The following is a 19,287-nucleotide window of genomic DNA, read 5'->3' as shown; positions in this document are numbered from 1 at the left end:
TTGGCCCCGCGCGTCTTCTTTTCGCCACAGCTATATAGCCCCCATGTATTGCCTATTTGGGAAATTTTGTAATATCCAATATGATTAAACACTTGATTTTGGCCCAAAGTCTTCTTTTGGCCACAGTTGTATAGCCGCCATGCATCGCCTATTTGGGCAATTTTGTAATGAACAGTTTCTCCAATATAATTAAACATTTGATTTTGGTCCAAAGTTTTGGTGCAATGAAATTGTTGTTTTTTTATTTATTAAATGTATAGGAAAAAAAAGGCAAATGACCATTTGGATGGGTCCTACCAAGGACCATCCAAATGGTCATCTACTTTTTTTAAAAAATACTCGCGTGTGAGGTAATGGTTGCGGTAATAATGGCGGTAAATACGGCAGAAATAAATGCGGAAATGTAGCCAGGCCGATTACCGTGTGCATTGCTGAAGGACCATTACCACGAGGATTGACTCCACGATTACCGCTCCCGAGATTTTTTGACTTGAACTTTTCCTTTGTTTTTGTGTGTCTATCTGAGCGGTAATGTTCTGCAAATGTCATAGTGTTATCATATCCATATATTATATTTATGCATAATCCATAACCATGCATATTTTCAAACTCTAAGAATCAGTTAGGTCATGCTCTCATGCAAGGAGGGGCTCACCTTTGGAGCCATGTGAAAATTCAACAAAGGAGGGGGCCACTAAAAGACTTTTGCATCATAAAAAAAAGGTTTTTTGGTGTCTATCTCCACTCGGAATTTGAAATGTGGTCAACAGAGAAAATGTATCCATAAGCAGAGTAATCACCTCAAATGTTTTCATGATTTTTGGAGCTACCACTGGTGAGATAGGATTTTTTGAATGGACCCCAGTCTGCCCACTTTTCTCACAAAGTAACCCATAGTCTTCTCTCAACTCCTTTCCAACTTCTACGCACACACACACACACGCTCATTCCTCTCAATCTCTCACTCAAACCTGCACCTTCCATGGTTTCTCTCACCTTCTTCACCATTAATCTCCCCTCTTACTTCCATAGCTCTCATATGAGCTCTACATGTACATACAACATCTATATGCCTCTCTCTATTACTTCTAAAGTACAATTCCATCTTACCCCTTCTCTATATACATAAAATTCAGCATGTAAACCATGATTAACCTCTGCAAATTGAGGATCTCATCAACCAAATTTCCATTTTCATCGCGATAATCAACCTTGGCGGCGGTGGCGTAAAGAAGAGAAGACGAAGAAGAGGATGGATAGTCATTTTGAGAACCTACATAAGTAAGTCAAAAATTTCTTCAAGCTTCACCATCACAAGGATTTCCTTACTTCATTCAACCATCTTACGTCAACCATCCACCTCATTCTACCCATTGTAAATATAACATTAACTTTCTAGTGATTACTAACACTAACCACTAACATACTAATACAAAATAGTCATTGACCTAACCATGAAAGACACCTCACCTCAAGACATGTGCATAGTAACTCTCTATCTCTCTCTCTCTCTCTCTCTCTCTCTCTCCTTACTTAAAACTTTACTTTCACCTTATCTACCATCAATAATGCTCTTTTTTGAGCCCACATCCATGACTCAAGGAGACAAAGACCTTCAATATCTCACATAGCACCCCAACACTCTATTGGTGAGGAGAGACTTAGGTGTAGCAACCGCTTTGTGAGCTTCACTTTTGGTATAAGAGAAGCTTTCAAGCTACACATTGCAAGTGAGAGAGCGTGAGTTCAAGAATTTCAAAACCACTGTTGTATATGCTCCTCCATCATCAATAAATTGAGGTTTGGTGCATCAAAGGCATGATTCGACGTTCTACTCTTCGTCCTTTCATTTATGCAATATGGTTTGGTGAATTCAAGGTGACTTATGTATTTTGAGTTTCTATCGGTTGATCTTGTTTTAGAAAGTGTTTTAGTGTGTTTTCATTGCCAATTTTGTGTCCATTGTAAGAGGGTATTGTGGTGAGAGGTCTCCCACACCCGAAGACAGTGTGTGTGTATGGCAATGTTTACCATTCACTAAGCATTGAGTTAGTTTTGTACAAGCTCTACGATAGCATCAATAACAACCATCTCCATTTGCAAGTCACAAATAAGGTATTATGCAAGATCCCTTCCTCTTTGTCTTTCCTTTTCTCTAGCTCTCCTAGGTTCATTTTGTGTGTGTTTTGTTGTGAGGTTGCCTGTGTGTGTTTTGTGGCACATCTTCTTGGTCGTGACAAAATCTCTCTTGCGTCCTAGTTCGCATACCATAACTAAGTGGTGCCCCTACCTTGTTTGGGTTTTTCTATGGGTTTGTTGTTCTGTTGTGCTTGTGGTTTCCCTAGCCCCAATTGAGCAGAACGAGATCCTTGAGGGGTGTTTAGAGGTCGCCTCTCTTGTTGTCCTCCCCGGACCGCCTCAATTTTGGTGCCCCCACTGAGGAATGTCTTTGTGCTTATTGTTGTTGCATTGCATGAATGCTTGAAGTTTAGCATAATCAAGTGGATTATATGAATCATGAAAACTTGTATGACCCAATTTAATTTCAGGGCAACAAAAATTGATCTAGAATATGGTTTGGATTAGCATAACATAAGAAAGGAAAAAGATTTTCACATAGAAATCTAGAATTCATGTTGGAAGGTCGTTTAAAACTTTGTGTAGTTAGTTGATGTCATGAGAGAAAATGATTGTTTGGAACTAATCTTTGTGTGGTTCTAGCATTGAAAGACTATGACACGCTATACCTTTGACGATATCCCAATCTTCTTCGAAAATCTAGAAAAAGATGTTGATGATTTTCTTTTTGATTTTAGAATGGTTTGCTATATCCTTGGTAAAAGGGATGACATTGAAAAAGGGGAATTTTTTGTTGCTATGCCTTAGAGGCAACGCTGAGCAATGGTTTTGGAGTATGTCTTCTCAGATTGAAGATGGATATACCCAAATTTCCAAAGCTTTTAAGACCAAATTCTCTAAAGTTCCAATAACAAAGAAAGCATGGGCTTCATTAGGGAGACTTCAACAACATGGTGAAGACTACTATGCTTATCAGGATATTTTTTCTCGTCGATGGGGAGGATGTGGATTTAGTTTACATTTCTAGATTATGTAAAAAAGGAGAAATTTATTTCGGGTTTGTCTCCTTTCCTAGAGACTAAGGTTACTTGTAGTGGACCCTCCACCTTTGAAGAAGCTGTCACTATTGCCCGAACGAAGTTTCACAAGTACTTCTACACCAAAAATGGTTTCCATCATGCTGGAAGAGCCAACCATCATGAAAGTGTTTCTATCAAGGAGTCATCTCCTTTTCCATATTTGTCTCCTTCTGCTCCGACAAATGTTGAAGAAGATATTTACATGCCAACTGATTATTCAAGTGCTAGAGTGTGTGGCCGAGATTCAAATGTGGCATCTCTTTCTTCTACCTTTATCACAAACATGCAAAAATCGACACAAGATATCTCAAATAGCATTGATGGTTCAATAGTGGATACATCCAACCTTTTGGAGGGCCAAATTCTAGTCAGAGCAGAAGAAGCTTTTGTGCAACATGAATCTATGGAGAATGAAGACCTTGAAGGTAATCTTGATCTTATGGTATGTTCTGAGAGTGTGTCTTGTCTAAAAGAAGAGAGTGAAGAAGAAGATGAAATCATAGGTGGGGAGATCATAGACCACATTGGTCATAAAGAGATGATTGTGTACATGGAATGCTAACTCCAAAAGAAAGTAGAAGAGTGTGAGTTGAATCCATCTGAGGATAATAATCAAGAAGTGTTTGAATATGTTGAAAAGCATTGGTATGACCCATGTATGTTAAGCATGGAGGAACCTATCATGCAAGAAGCCAAAGTTTTCACAAAATAAAAAAGTAATCCATCAACATTTGAGGTGGTACAATGTGAGGAGTTACAACCTTGCCAAAGGGGGGGGCTTAGAAGGGGATTAAGAACATGGGAGAATAGTAAAAAATAAAATCATAAAAGAAAACTGTCAGAAGGGTATCATTCTCTCCAATGGTGTTTTAGTGGGTGGCTTTTCATTCATGGGATAATCTCTTAGTAAGAAATCCAAGATTTTGATGCCCCAATCAACTTCAAATTGGGTTTCACCTCTTCAAAGTCAACTTCTCCTCTCTTCACATATACCTTTCATCGGGGGCACCATATCTTCTTAAGCGGAAGAGGACATGAATACTTGGTGATGAATGCATGTTTCCAAACCTTCTTCATTTGGTTCTTTGGTGTATGGAGGTCGTAGATTGTGATGCTTCTGATCTTCATCATAGATGAAAAAATTGTTGATTTCTACATGTGGATAAGTCATCAATCCGTACCAAAATGTATTCTTCTCCAATGTATTGGAAGCAATAGAAACCTTCGTCTATTATCTACTTATGTGGTAAACTATTTGAAATATATTCCAATAGAAACTGGAAGCATGGATCAAACTTTCCTAAATCATGAAGGTCATATAAGTTTTGACTTAATGAGCCTACCCAGGTTGAATGAATTATATGAGCTATAGTTCAGAGATTTGCTCATACAAGCTCTTGAAGATCGTAGCAGATACATCAACTTTAAACAGGAGGAAGAGCAACCAATCTTTTATATCACATTCATAGTGATAGATGCAATAATGGACAACAATAAGATCTACAATTTTCTTCAACCGAATTCAATAAATGATTCCATACCATACATCTCTCTTTGGAAAAGAAATTTCAAGATCTTTGATCCTGGGGGGTGCTTATGGAAACTTTCTTAATGGAGGAGGTTTACTCAGCCCCTTCATTACATCCTGCTATTGGCTCTGAGAACCTTTCATATCATGCAAGGTTTTTTAATCATACAACAAAGGTTCTTCAAAGATGAAAGCAGATGAAGACATACGTTACATGGATTAATGGTACATGAATGTACCATTATCTAGGGGGGGGAGGGCTAATGATAGCCATTTTTTGGCTCTCCGTAATTGCCATAGTGAGTTACCTTACCCTACCAAAATCACCTGAACACTGTGGCTATTCTTACCTTTCATTGTACATAGGCGTGCGTGAGTTAGGGGGCTTTTCCCATATCTTCTTAAAACCCTCAGCTAGCTAGTCATTGGGCTAGTTGAGCCAAAACAAATTATAGAAAAAAAATTTATGGCCCATTTGTGTGTATATATCTCATTGTACATAGGGCCTGGATATAGGGAATTTTTAAAATTATTTTGGTATTTATTTAAATATTTCTACCTAGGCATGCGTTATTTGCCTATGTATGCTATGTACATTGACTCACCATTACTACAATTTTCTTACCATTTTTCATACTCTTCATTTTATATAAAAATATCTTCACACAAGCTTCTCTTAGTTTTGGTGTGAATCTACTCCTAAAAAAAAACCTCAAACATACTTTCCACTATCAGTCATTGCCTTTCACTAAATTTCACTAAACTTTCTTACTTCTTGTAAATAAATATACATCAATAAAAGTTCCCTATATTTTCATATATTTACTTTTTATATATTTATAGCCCATACTATTTTAGATTCCATAAATTGTTTATATATACTAGCCTGTGTTTTTTCATCATATCCATATATTATATTTATTCATAATCCACAACCATGCATATTTTCAAACCTCTAAGAATCAATTAGGTCATGCTCTCATGTAAGGAGGGGCTCACCTTTGGAGCCATGTGAAAATTCAACAAAGGAGGGGGGCACTAAAAGACTTTTGCAACATAAAAAACAGGTTTCTTGGTGAGATTTTTGGTGTCTATCTCCGCTCGGAGTTTGAAGATGTGGTCAATAGACCAAATGTAGACATAAGCTGAGTAATCACCTCAAAATTTTTCATGATTTTTGGTGCTACCACCGATGAGATAGGATTTTTTGAGTGGACCCCAGTCTGCCCACTTTTCTCACAAAGTAACCCATAGTCTTCTCTCACCTCCTTTCCCACTTCTACACACACACACACACACACTCAAACCTATACCTTCCATGGTTTCTCTCACCTTCTTCACCATTAATCTCCCCTCTTACTTCCATAGCTCTCATATGAGCTCTACATGTACATACACCATCTCAATGCCTCTCTCTATTACTTGCAAAGTACAATTCCAACTTACCCCTTCTCTATATACATAAAATTCAACATGTAAACCATGCTTAACCTCTGCAAATTGAAGATCTCATCAACCGATTTGCCATTTTCATTGCGATAAGCAACCTTGGTGGCGGTGGCGTAAAGAGGAGAAGACAAAGAAGAGGATCGATAGTCATTTTGAGAACCTACACAGATAAGTGAAAAACTTCTTCAAACTTCACCCCATCACAAGGATTTCCTCACTTCATTCAACCATCATACTTCAACCATCTACCTCATTTTACCCATTGTAAATATAACATTAACTTTCTAGTGATTACTAACACTAACCATTAACATACAAACACAAAATAGTCATTGACCTAGCCATGAAAGACACCTCACCTCAAGACATGTGCATAGTAACTCTCTCTCTCTCTCTCTCTCTCTCTCTCTCTCTCTCTCTCTCTCTCTCTCTCTCGCTCCTTACTTAAAACTTTACTTTCACCTTATCTACCATAATTAATGCTCTTTTTTGAGCTCACATCCATGACTCAAGCAGACAAAGAAGTCCCGCAATGTTTGGATATCCAATAATCTGAATGAGGGGTCTCCAACCTATAAATAGGCCCCTCTCCTTCTTGTAAAACAACCTCCAATATCTCATATAGCACCCCAACACTCTATGCGTGAGGAGAGACTTAGGTGTAGCAACCACTTTGTGAGATTCACTTTTGGTGTAAGATATGCTTTCAAGCTACACATTGCAAGTGAGAGAGCGTAAGTTCAAGAATTTCAAAACCACTGTTGGATATGCTCCTCCATCATCAATAAACTGAGGTTTGGTGCATCAAAGGCATGATTGGACGCTCAAATCTTCGTCCTTTCATTTATGCAATATGGTTTCGTGAATTCAAGGTGACTTATGTATTTTGAGTTTCTATTGGTTGATCTTGTTTTAGAAAGTGTTTTAGTGTGTTTTCATTGCCAATTTTGTGTCCATTGTAAGAGGGTATTGTGGTGAGTGGTCTCCCACACCCTAAGACAGTGTGTGTGTATGACAATGTTTACCATTCACTAAGCATTGAGTTAGTTTTGTACAAGCTCTATGATAGCATCAATAACAACCATCTCCATTTGCAAGTCACAAATAAGGTATTATGCAAGATCCCTTCCTTTTTTTCTTTCCTTTTCTCTAGCTCTCCTTGGTTCATTTTGTGTGTGTCTTGTTGTGAGGTTGCTTGTGTGTGTTTTATGGCACATCTTCTTGGTCGTGACAAAATCTCTCTTATGTCATAGTTCGCATACCATAACTAGGTAGTGCCCCTACCTTGTTTGGATTTGGATGTGGGTTTGTTGTTGTGTTGTGCTTGTGGTTGCCCCAACCCGAATTGAATAGCACAGGAGCCTTGAGGGGTGTTTAGAGGTCGCGTCTCTTGTTGCCTGCCCTGGACCGCCTCAACAGGACTTGTATTTCTTTCTAAATTACCATGGATTAGTAGACATCAATCTACATGCTCTAAAAATAGCAAACACCTTCTTGTGGCTATGGCTTATGATGGAGTCAATGGATTGTAGACAAGCTTTTATGCTTGATCATGAGTTCTAATCAACATTGGATATGTGTTTCAAGAATTGCATCACCCACTTCTCTATACAAATCAAGTGAATTCTTGTCAATTCTAGCTGAGTTGTGGTAGTCTTGCTTGTAGGGCATGCTTGCTTTGATATCATGCACTACTTTGATACATTGGACATACTAATTTGAAATGCAATGTCCTGTAACAAAACTATCTGTAGTAGGTGGTTGCTAAGGATATTTCTAATTTATTCCCAATAAAATGAATAAACTGCACATAGCTTTTGAATTTGAGCTTAAAAGACAATCTTTGGAAGATCGTGAATGTTGCTCTCTCTCTCTCTCTCTCTCTCTCTCTCTCTCCCTCTCTCTCTCTCTCTCTCCACACTCGCCAGAAAGAATGATGCAAAATCTCCAAGGAATTTGGTTGCTAATCAAACCACATCGTCTACAACAACGGAAGAAATGATCATGGCTTACTTGATCTCATTACAAGAAAACGTCAACAAGCAAGGTGAAGAGTTTCGCACACTTGCAATAGAATGGCACTTTAAGAGTTCTTGTTGTGGAGAATGAGCACCTCAAGAAGGTTCTTGAAATGCAAAAAACACGCTTGGCGCATCTTGAGAATGAAGTTCAACAATGTAAGAACTTTCTTGTGGACATGAATGTATTGAAAGAGCGCTTGAGGAAAGTTGAGAGTGATCATATAGTGAAAGAGGAAATGATAGACACAATACAACATGATGTATATGAGATGAGAAATGCATCCAAATCATCGGCTGATATATGTAAAGATAATGTGGTTTCTATATCTCCTATCATACAATCATTTTTCCAAGAAACGAATGTAGAGAATGTGGACACTCAAGAATTGCAAGAATGGCAAAAACGCTCAAAGAACATCGTCATTGTGGAATCAAGGAAGAAAGCATGGAAACACCCCAATCTCTTGCGGTTTTTATTGAAGAGTTTTTTGCTACATACTTTGGCATGTTTAGAATCATGGATTATGGTGCACATTGAGTTGGAAAAAAAGGAGTCCCTCGCTCGGGAGAAAGACCTATTGTATGTACCATGACTGATGAGGTAAAGAGAAAGATCATCCTTGATGATAGTTGGATCTACCGCAAAGGAACGTGTTGTAATGTATACGAGGATCGCACTCTTATGCATCAAAATGTACGTCGCAAAGCATATGAGGAAAGAACCAAGAATGTCAAGGTGTCATCTCAATAAGAAAAGTCACTTGAGGAGGATGCAAGTCCACCCAACAAATAGGGACACATGATCTATGAGACCAACTCACGCTTGCAAATAAGCTTTTGGAATTTTCATGGAACGCGGGAATTGGCATTGATGAGCTTACCAATGATTTTGATGTGATACTTCTTGTCAAAACATGGGAGCATGATGCGCAATGAATTTTTGGATTTGACAAATATGATGTGCATTCTTTGATGTGGACCAAAAATGCAAAGCAACGTAGAGGCCAAGGAGGCATAGCATGTATGATCAAAAATGGTTTGAAAGATGTTTCCATTGTTAAAGAAAATAAGTATAAATGCTACTTATGGCTAAAAATCAGTCCACCAAATGGTCAAGTCATGTTTGTGGTGGGTTGCTACATTCCTCACTATGACTCCAACTTTTATATTCGCTTGGATATGGATAGAGATCAGTCCTTTGTTGAATTAGAGGAAGACATTGCTCATTACAAGGATTAGGTGAAGTCATTGTCTTTGGAGACATGAATGCTTGCACAAATACGTTATGACATGACACACAACAAGTCGACATGCTGCATGTCTCAAGAATAATAGATGACTTATACATGCGAAAGAATTGGATCACTATGGAAAGTCACTTCTACATATGTGCAATAGTACCAAAATGCTCATTGAAAATCGTGTATCTTTATGGCAAGGCACCAATGACTTTACATATATAAATCACAATGGTGATAGCACGATTGACTATATGTTGTTTTTGGAATCCACTCTAGAATGCATACAAATCTTTTACACTTGGTGAATGGAATCCGGAATCGGATCATAGGATGCTATGTATTGACCTCAAGTGTGGTAAAAGACTCAAGCATTTAGCCTCTAATCATGATGTGAATCATGCGTACCTATGTCTAGACTTCAAACGAGCACTTATATATGCTGATATGGTGGACCAAATGCTAAGCATGACAGAGCATCAAGAGAGCCCAACATTAGAATGCAAGTGGATAGTTTTCAAAGAAGTAATTTTCTCTTGTGCGAAGGAATGCTTTTAGGTGAAACACTTGTCTTGCAAAAGATCTAAGAAGGGTAGCACCAAGAAGAAATGGTTCGATGTGGAATGTAGTCAAGCCCAAAAACACTTGCTAAGGCTGGATGCAAGCAAAGACAAGGAAGGTTACTTGGAATGTTCACGCACATACGAAGCACTTGTTCAAAAATACAGGAGAAGGTGGGAAGTCCAAAAATAACTTCTTTTAGCCTAAGAGAATGCATATGCATGTGGCAAGTTTTGGCAAAATCTAAAAGGCAAGCGTGTTGAGAGATTTGGTGACTTGACTCTTGAGGATATGTATACGCATTACAAGAACCTCTATGAGCAACACAATGTTGATAAGATGGAGTGTTGTATAGACCCCTTCTGTTTATGCCTCCCTTCTTTACCATTGAAGATGTATGTTGCACGCTTCAGAAACTTGCTACTCGCAAGGCAAGGGACCTTCAAGGTGTCAAGGCTGAAATAATTAAATGGACAAGCAAGAAAACACAATATTTGATACGCGATATGTTTAACCTTGCACTTCAGCATGGCATGCCTCATGATTGGAGTGAAAATTGGATCAAACCTTTGCACAAAGGAGGAGATGTACACAATGTGAAAAACTATCATACTATAATGGTTGGTTCTTTGATGGCAAAGAAGATAAGTGAATTGGCTGAAAAGAATGGCAAACGTGGGCTATGCCAAGCAGGTTTTTGAAAGAATCATAACACTATTGATCACCTTGTCACTCTTCGAGCTCTTATGGAAGCGTCTCAATTGAAAGAAAAAAAGTTGTATTGTTCCTTTGTGGATTTCAAGAAATATTTTGACATGGTACGGCAAGGAAATCTTTGGAGATGTTGTCGTGCTGTGACACATACATAGTGGGAACACATGCTACAAGATCTATCATGTAACTTTTTAGATACATAATTATATTTTCTATACTGTACATATGTACAACCATGTATAATAATAAGCTTTCTATCTCATCCTATTATTTATCTCAAGGGTAACGTATTCTTACTTCACCATCAAAAAGTACTATAAAACGTCAATAGACTTGGGGCAAAAAGCATTGATTATTTATTTCTACTATGTCATTATCATCTTACACCCTAGCTAGATCCTATATCTAGGGTAAATTTTAATATATATATATTCTATGTATTTTTCATATTTTTTTTACATAGCTACTAGGAGGGAATCAAATCCTAGTGGGACACTAGGTGGCATGATTTCAAAGATACACTTATTTTAATGCATTATTGCAAGCATGATTACAAAACTTTGTCAAGGAGCAATGTCATGCTTTCATATGGCATGAGGTGTCCATTGGATTCAAATAAAATTCTAGGCTAAGGGGACCACAAGATGACCTTTGCTGCCAAAACTGTACCTTATTTTGATGATTTTTTTACACAAGGTTCCAATCCGATTTGGAAAAAGTATATAAAATGGGAGTCGTAGCTAATAACCTGATTTTTTTTCCCATATTTTTACTTTTTTATTTGGACCCACGGTTGAGGAGATATGATCAAAATACTGGACCCTAGTCTGCCCACATCATGCAGAGACATCTCATTTCCAACTTTTCCAGTTTTTATTCACACTGGCTCTTCTCTTCTTGTGTAAACCCTTGGGGGTTCCCTTCACCTGTAAAAGGGACCTCTTCTTCCTTGAAAACCATTGAAGCATTCAAGCCATTGATGAGAGGAATTCATGAGGGAGTGAGTAGTAATGCCTAATTGTACTTAGCCATTAACATAAGCTTAAGCCTACACTTTCTCCTAGAGGAAGACTAGCCATTCTTGTAAGCTATCCTTGGAAGATCAACTCTAATTGAAGAAGGTCTTGGACTTGGTGTATCAATCAAAGTTGAATTCTTCCCTCTTCTTCTTTCTTCATCAAAAATGGTGCCGATGGGTTTGACAAGTAAGACATGTTCTACATTGATATTTTGTTGATTTCTTGTTGTTTTCTTTTTCATCTCTAATCCAACATATATATATCTAATCTCATATCTTTAACCAAACCTATCTCTATCACTCTTAGAAATTCATTCTCTATACAAATTCTAGGTTCTCCTTGCTACAGGTACATCTCTCCCTGCAGTATCCTTATTGCCTACGGGCAAGAATAGGGCTTGGGAGAGAAACTTCTCATCTCCTCACTTCTCTCATATCTACATTTCTCACATATTATCCTACATAAATAATCAACATGATGATAATTTCTATCGCTTCCACTCTGTGCAATCTATTAGAATTAACGTATGGATTAATCGTAAAATACACTTTCAACAACGTATAGTGTCTCTCTTTGGCCCAGAAAGGCTTAATGAAATACTTCTTTCACCGGATCCCTTCATACTACCTCTTAAAGACTATAACTTTTCTTTTGACGTAAGTGTAGTTATCTTACTATGAACCAAGAGGATTTGTACACACAATTAATCCCAATCACCAGACAAAACATATATATTATGGTAAGCAAAAAACTACAATTCCAAAGAACAATTTGTAGCCTGTTTGGTCGGCAAAGATTGAACTCCATTAACTCATCTATTAATTCTTTCATATTACGCATGATACGATATGACCATAGCGTTGATGTTTTCATCTTTGTGTTTTTTTGTTATTCATTTTTTCTTTTGTGTTCTTTCTTTGTGTGTGTGAGTGCAGAGAAGGAGTGGGGCTTCTTTGATTGCACTTCCTTGCAAGCCCTAGTCTTCATGGCATCTATGGTTTAACTCCTTCATATAGTTTTTTGGAGTTCTCTCACAAACTCTCACAGACAAAATCCCGGTGCTTTCCTGGCAAGACCGCAAATTTCTCGACATATTTTTGGTGAACCCGATGCACATTTGCCAGGATGAGTGGTTTTGGGTAACCATGGCTGATCATGTTGAGCAATAGGGTATGTATTTTGACCCATCAACAATGCAAATGTTTCAAGCATTTGCAATGTTCATGCAGTAACAACATGCCACTGAAAGAAGGGAGATTTCAGCAACCAAGGCCATACGAGCGATCGTTAACAGAATGGATCACTTCAATGGCAAAGATATAACCAAGTACTTACGCGAGTATGTGAAGGAGATGAAGCTACATCGTGTTTCAGAAGGTGAGATGATTCAAAGCTTTGCGCTAGTTGTTGCTCCAGAATTTAGGGAACATGTTAAGGCAATTAAAGGTGGGCATGGGAGAAATTGGAAAGAACTCAAAGTAGCTTTAAAGGAGTAATATTTCTTGGAGGATTCTAAGAGAGTGACAAAAAGAAAATTCTTAGAATGGGTAGTCAAGCCAAATCAAGCACTATCAATAACGAAGCTACTTAGGGAATTTGAGCGGCACTATGCACAACTCACCAGGACAGAAAGGGCCACACTAGATGCAGAGAAGACAGATCTTTTCTTACAAGATGCAAGTAAAGAGTTTCAAGAAAATTTGGAGCTTCTTCTTGAAGATAAAGATACTGAGCAAGGACTAAAGACTGACTGGAATGAAGTTGAAGGTGCTGTCTCACTGCTTGACAAACAACAAAGAAGAAGGGACAAGATGGTTGTAAACACTACAAGTCCTTCCACCTCAACTTCTGACAAAATGGTAAAGCCTACTTTTATCGCTCCTAAGTTTGATGAGTCTATGCTAGATGAGCTTGTGAAAGAAATGCATGACTTGAAGGTGAAGCTTGCAAAGCCTGAAGAAAAAGGCCACCCGTCAGGGACACTTCCTAGGCAAATGCAACAGCCCAAAGAAGGGTTTGTTAATAGATGTATTTGGTGTGATAGTATAGACCATGTAAGAAGGGATTGTGATGATTTTAGTGATGCTTTGTCAAAAGATGTTGTCTTTTTTAAGGATGGTAAAATACACTTAAGAGAGACAGGTCTACCCTTGAGAACTAACTTTGGAAAAGGGGGAATATAAACCTTAGTTGAAGATATGGCAACTAACCATGCCACCTCTTCAGTTGAGGAAACTACTTATGGAGTAAAAATTGAGCATCTTAGTGATGAAGAGGTGAGTGACCATCATGGTCAAATTTGGCCAAATGTCATGCAATTAGCTAAAAAGGGAAATATTACAAAAGAGATTATACATGAAGTAGGTGATTGTATACGTCTAGAAACATGATGGAATGATCCAGTGGACTCATTGTCAGTGCATGCCTACATTACAAAATTCCAACAAAATGAGGCTATTGTAGAGGAGAAGCGTGGACGTGAGAATGCTGATGAAGGACCATCAAAAAGAGCTTCTATAAGTGGGGGAAGAAGCAACTCAATGCCTTCTCAAACACCCTCGACACAAGGAGCATCTCCACCTGAAGTACTCATGGAGGAGTCTACAACAAGAAAGAAGAAAGAGCCAATAAAAGGTAAGACAAAAGGCCCAACTTATAAACTACAATCTTATAAAAAAGTATTGGAGGAAAGTATTTTGAATAGCCAGATTGAGTTCACTCTGGGAGAAGTCCTTGGCATTGCAAAGCGTGAATTCCATGAGGAAATCATTGACATCATAAAGAGAAAGAGGCAAAATCTTGCTGAGGTTGCTCGTGGTTGACGGAGAAACCTTGAAGACACAAGGGATGCAATTCCAAAATAAGGAGGATGATGGAGCTGTGGTAGGATGCTACCAATATAGTGCGAGAGTGAAGCAAGTGCATTTCTCAAATTATGATGAAGAAGTTGAAGCTATTCCTAGGAGATACTATTCACAAAGTCACTGGGAAAGGGCTACTACAAAAACTTTGGTCAAGGTAGGTGATCTTGAAGATCCATTTGTTGCCTTGACTGACCATGGTTCAGAAATAAACATAATGTCAAAGAGTCTCTACAACAAGTGCAAATGACTGATGGACACAAATCAGGGTTGGATGGTAAAAGTGGCAAACAATTCATCCAGTGAGTTATATGCAGCATGTCCGGGTGTGAAGGTGACAATAGGTGATGTAAAGATTGACCAAAACATCTTTGTACAGGATACATCTTCATATCATCTCATCCTTGGACAGCCCTACATTGTGGGAGTTTGAACGGAAACAAAGGTAATGGACGTGGTTCAACATATACTAGGATACGCAACAAAGATGGTAAACGTGATGTCCAATTTCTCACAGTTTGAGTAAACCATGAAAGAAATCATGGAAACCTTAAAGAACATCCTCTACCAAAGGTGAGCAAAGAGTTTCATGATCATAGGGAAATGATGGGTTTTGGCCAAGTACCATTGTAAAGCGGGATTGCAGTGGTATAGAAAGAAAAAGGGTCTCGCCTGATCCAAAAATAGGTGAATATTTCTCAATGGGCTCTTTGCACTACAAGAGGTTATGTGCTCTTGTGACGCTCTTAGCGACGGAAATACACTGGGTTTTTATAACCCCCGGCGTCGCTATAAGCGTCGCTAAAAGCGTCGCTACGAGAGCGTCGCTATATGCGTCGCTATAGGCGTCGCTATAGGCGTCGCTATAGGCGTCGCTATATAGCGACGCTTATAGCGACGCTCTCACAGAAGAGTATAGCGACGCATATAGCGACGCTACAGAGCCATAAATAGCGACGCTTATAGCGACGCCTGAGAGAATATTTTTTTGGTGGCAGGGCATTGAATGCCCTGCCACCCATCAACCATATTGTACTTGATTCACTTTTTAAAAAAAGTGCAAAGATAAATAATAGACCCAAAATAGTCACCCACAAGACGCATTGTTTGCAAAATTGACAATTGTACACATCATAGACAAACTGAATTGATTGGCAAATGTAATAATGACAATTGTACAACATCATGGGCATAAAGAATTGATTGGCAAAAGGAATTGCGGTGACAAATGTAATAATATACATGGTTCAAAAAGACGTATAAAATCCGTCTCATGATACATAAGCTATGAGAAACCCTAAACTAATGCTATCTAGCTACGGCTAAACTGACGTCGTCTAATCAGACGTCTCATCGCGTCCAAGCGGCGTATCTGTCGGATTCTGCAAAAAAAGACAATAAGACAGTTTTCAGTAAGTATAAACATATAACGACATTTATAAAACAATACAAAAAATAAAAAAGAGTAAACCGTAATACTAACCATGCCGCTGCGAGAACTGAGAATGTCCATCAGGGCGTTTAAGCCCTTCCTGCCTGCGTACTCGCGCTCGTACGGTGTGGGATCACGTCCTGTCATCGACCACTGTCAAAACATACAAAGATTTCATTATGTTAGAACTAAAAAACTCATAAACCCTAAACTATCGAACATGCATAAAGAGCAATGTGAAAAGACTTACAAAATCGGCCTCAAATGATGCCCATCCACCGCTCCCCAAGTGGTGCGAGCTCCCTGCCTCTACTCGCGCTCTGGCTGCATCTTTTTGTTGCTTCCACTTGTCGGGATTCTCGCGCGCTGCTTTCTTCGCATTCTTCCAATCTTCTTTGGCCAGCCAATCTGGCCTATTCCACCCATTCTTGATTGCTTTTTGCACTTCGGAACGCTTGTGTTTGCAGTATTCGCGCATTCGAATCTTCATCAGGTCTTCATTGAAGCGCTGATCCCGTGTTGGAACGGGAAACTCATCATGAAGTATGCTGATGACTCTGTTTTTTAAATCACTTGGTACTTCACTCCATTTGTTTAGTATATAGTGTCTAAACAGCTGAGAGCAAAGACCACGCATGCGCGAGATCACCTTCTTGCCGTCATCATCCATGATGATGCCGCCGCTGATGTCGACGGAGTAAGGCAAGCCCTCTGGCCGGTGACGCGTGAACCTGGGTGTCCCGGCAGGGGTCTCTAGCGGCGTGTCGATGGGGGTACGGACGTCAGGTGTCTCCACCGGCGTCTGGGCCCCGAAGCGAGGAGTGTCGAGTGGGGTGGCTCCTGGCGGAGTAGGTAGAGGTGTGTAGCTTCTAGGAACAGTCAGCCGTGCAAAACCTGGCGTAGACGGCGATGCTGTGGCTGGTGTGGGGGCGGGCAAAGAAGGGGAGGGTAAAGAGCCTCGTCGAACACGAGGCGGTGTGGAGGCATCGGTGGCGGAATCCCCACAACAACCGCCACCGCCACCACTAGAGCGCCGGTGTCTAGAAGAGTGTGACGCTCGTCTCGTCGACGCCGAAGCTTCGGAGCGCGCCGAATGCTCCGAAAGAGAGGGAGATGCGGATGGTGTAGGAACGCGCGATGATGCGCCAGAGCGATGACGCTCCACGTACCACTGTCTCTGCTGCGGTGACAAAGAAGAAAGAAACTCCTCATCATCCATACCTGCATTAAACACACGAATATTTAAACTTAATATTGAATGAATAGAGTAGACAATGACGCAAATACCATTAAATACAATGACGTAATGACGCATATAAATACAATGACGCAATGAATCGAGTGGTAGAAGAGGCAAGTCGAAAACTCAAAATTTTCAATCAAAAGAGCTAGAGCTTTTACAGCACGGAGCAAAATTGTTCAAATACAATATTTGTGGCTTTAAGAGATCTCTCTCTCATCCTCGCATAACTCAGCATAACTTCCTATATCTATATAGAGCTCTCCGTTTAAACACATATCCTCTGTTTCATTTTGTAGCTCCTCTGCATGCACCCCATATAGAGCAGTAGCATCTTGATGCTCGTCTGGCACCACCGCAGCGGCTTCTGATTGAGCATCTTCTCTGATCTCCTCCATTGATGTCGTTGTGATTGGCACATGGTAGCCTTCATACGTCCTTGCACTACGAGGGGCTACCTCTATGACGTACCACCAGTTTGATGTAGACTTTGTAGGATGAAATACTACCTGCCAGAGCCACATAACTTACATGAGAGCTTTCAAGCACATAACTTGTAAAAGGGGGATGTTAACTATTTATATACTTACTTGTTCACAATGCTCGGGTAGTACGAAAGTGTCTCTTAGGTCAGTCCATTTCTTAGTAGAATCCACCTCAAGAAAACCAGACTCTCCTCTACGCACAGTAGCGTTTCGACCCTCCATGATTATCTTGAACCATTGCACGTCGAACAAGTCGACAAAAAATCCTCTGTAATCGATCCTCAAAATCTCTTGCAGCGTGCCGAAGTAAGTGAGTTCCGCCACCACGGGATCTGCATCAGAGGAACGTCGTCGACTAGACTGTTCAAATTTTGCCATGATTCCACAATCTTGAGTAAAACGCTTTTTGTCGATTCGTTCCACCCTAAAATGTCGACCTTTACACCATGCTGCTGTGTATGACTTATACTACAACGAACAAAGATTATGAGTGGCCGTTCAAACGTTTATAAATAAAGTCACTTGCTAGTCGTACATTGCAAACTTACCTTGGTCGCGCAACCCCGAGAGTACTCCCACTCTTCTTCAGTCACTTCGTCACCGCATTGTTGTGCGCTTTTCAATTGGTTGTGCAACCATCTTAAGCTCATGAAGGTTGGTAGGCTCTCCAGAACCGCTGGATAGTGCATCGGTGGTCGTCTTCCCCGTCTCCACTCGATTCGTGCCCTTTGTCGCTCTTGCTTTGCATCCTCATATTGTGAAATCCACTTTTGCATCACTGGATTGTGAAGCATGCAAAATCGGTTGATTTTAGCCTCTAGATCTTCCGTCATCTTCTTCTCAACACCGAGATTGCACATGACAATCCCAGATATGCGCTCATCATCTATGGTTCGCCATAGCGTATCCCGGGATTTATCAAATCCGTCTAACCACTCTCCAATGTACACTAGGGACTCTGATACCAACCAACCTTCTGCCATGCTACCCTCCGGACGTGCCTTTTGACGCACATATCCCTTAAGCGTTTTCATGAAACGCTCTAAGAAGAACATCCATCTGGAATGAACTGTGCCAGCTATTTCCACCTCATCAACTATGTGAATAAGAAGATGCACCTGAATGGTTAGCATTGTAGTAGGAAAATGTTTCTCAAACATGCACACAAGCTCCGCAGCATTTAGTTTGGCGAATGGTATGGAGTCTACGTCGATCTCCTTTTGTGAGATCCATTGCACCAGCTTTGCAAGTTTGTAGATTGTGTTACGGATGTCGAGAGACAAACATCCCTCAATGGCAACCGGTAAAATAAACTGTAAAGTATGTGCAGCAATGATATTAAAGTCCACATTTTATGCAATGATATTAAAGTCCACTATGAACGTACCTGACACATTTTATGCCAATCGTGTGACTTCAAACCGGTAAGCTTTCCTTCTTTAGTAAAACACGTTCGGAGCGAGTGCATTACGCCAGTGGGGGTCCGCAAAGATCGAATGGCCTCTTTTACTTTGCGTTCTTGGGCTCCTGTGAAAATCCATGGTGCTTTAGGAAGTTTTATCGATCCATCAGACGCTGTTT

The sequence above is a fragment of the Adiantum capillus-veneris genome, chromosome 14 (assembly GCF_014529385.1).
Source record: "Adiantum capillus-veneris isolate H3 chromosome 14, ASM1452938v2, whole genome shotgun sequence".
Lineage (NCBI taxonomy): Eukaryota > Viridiplantae > Streptophyta > Polypodiopsida > Polypodiales > Pteridaceae > Adiantum > Adiantum capillus-veneris.
This window is presented reverse-complemented; position numbering follows the sequence as displayed.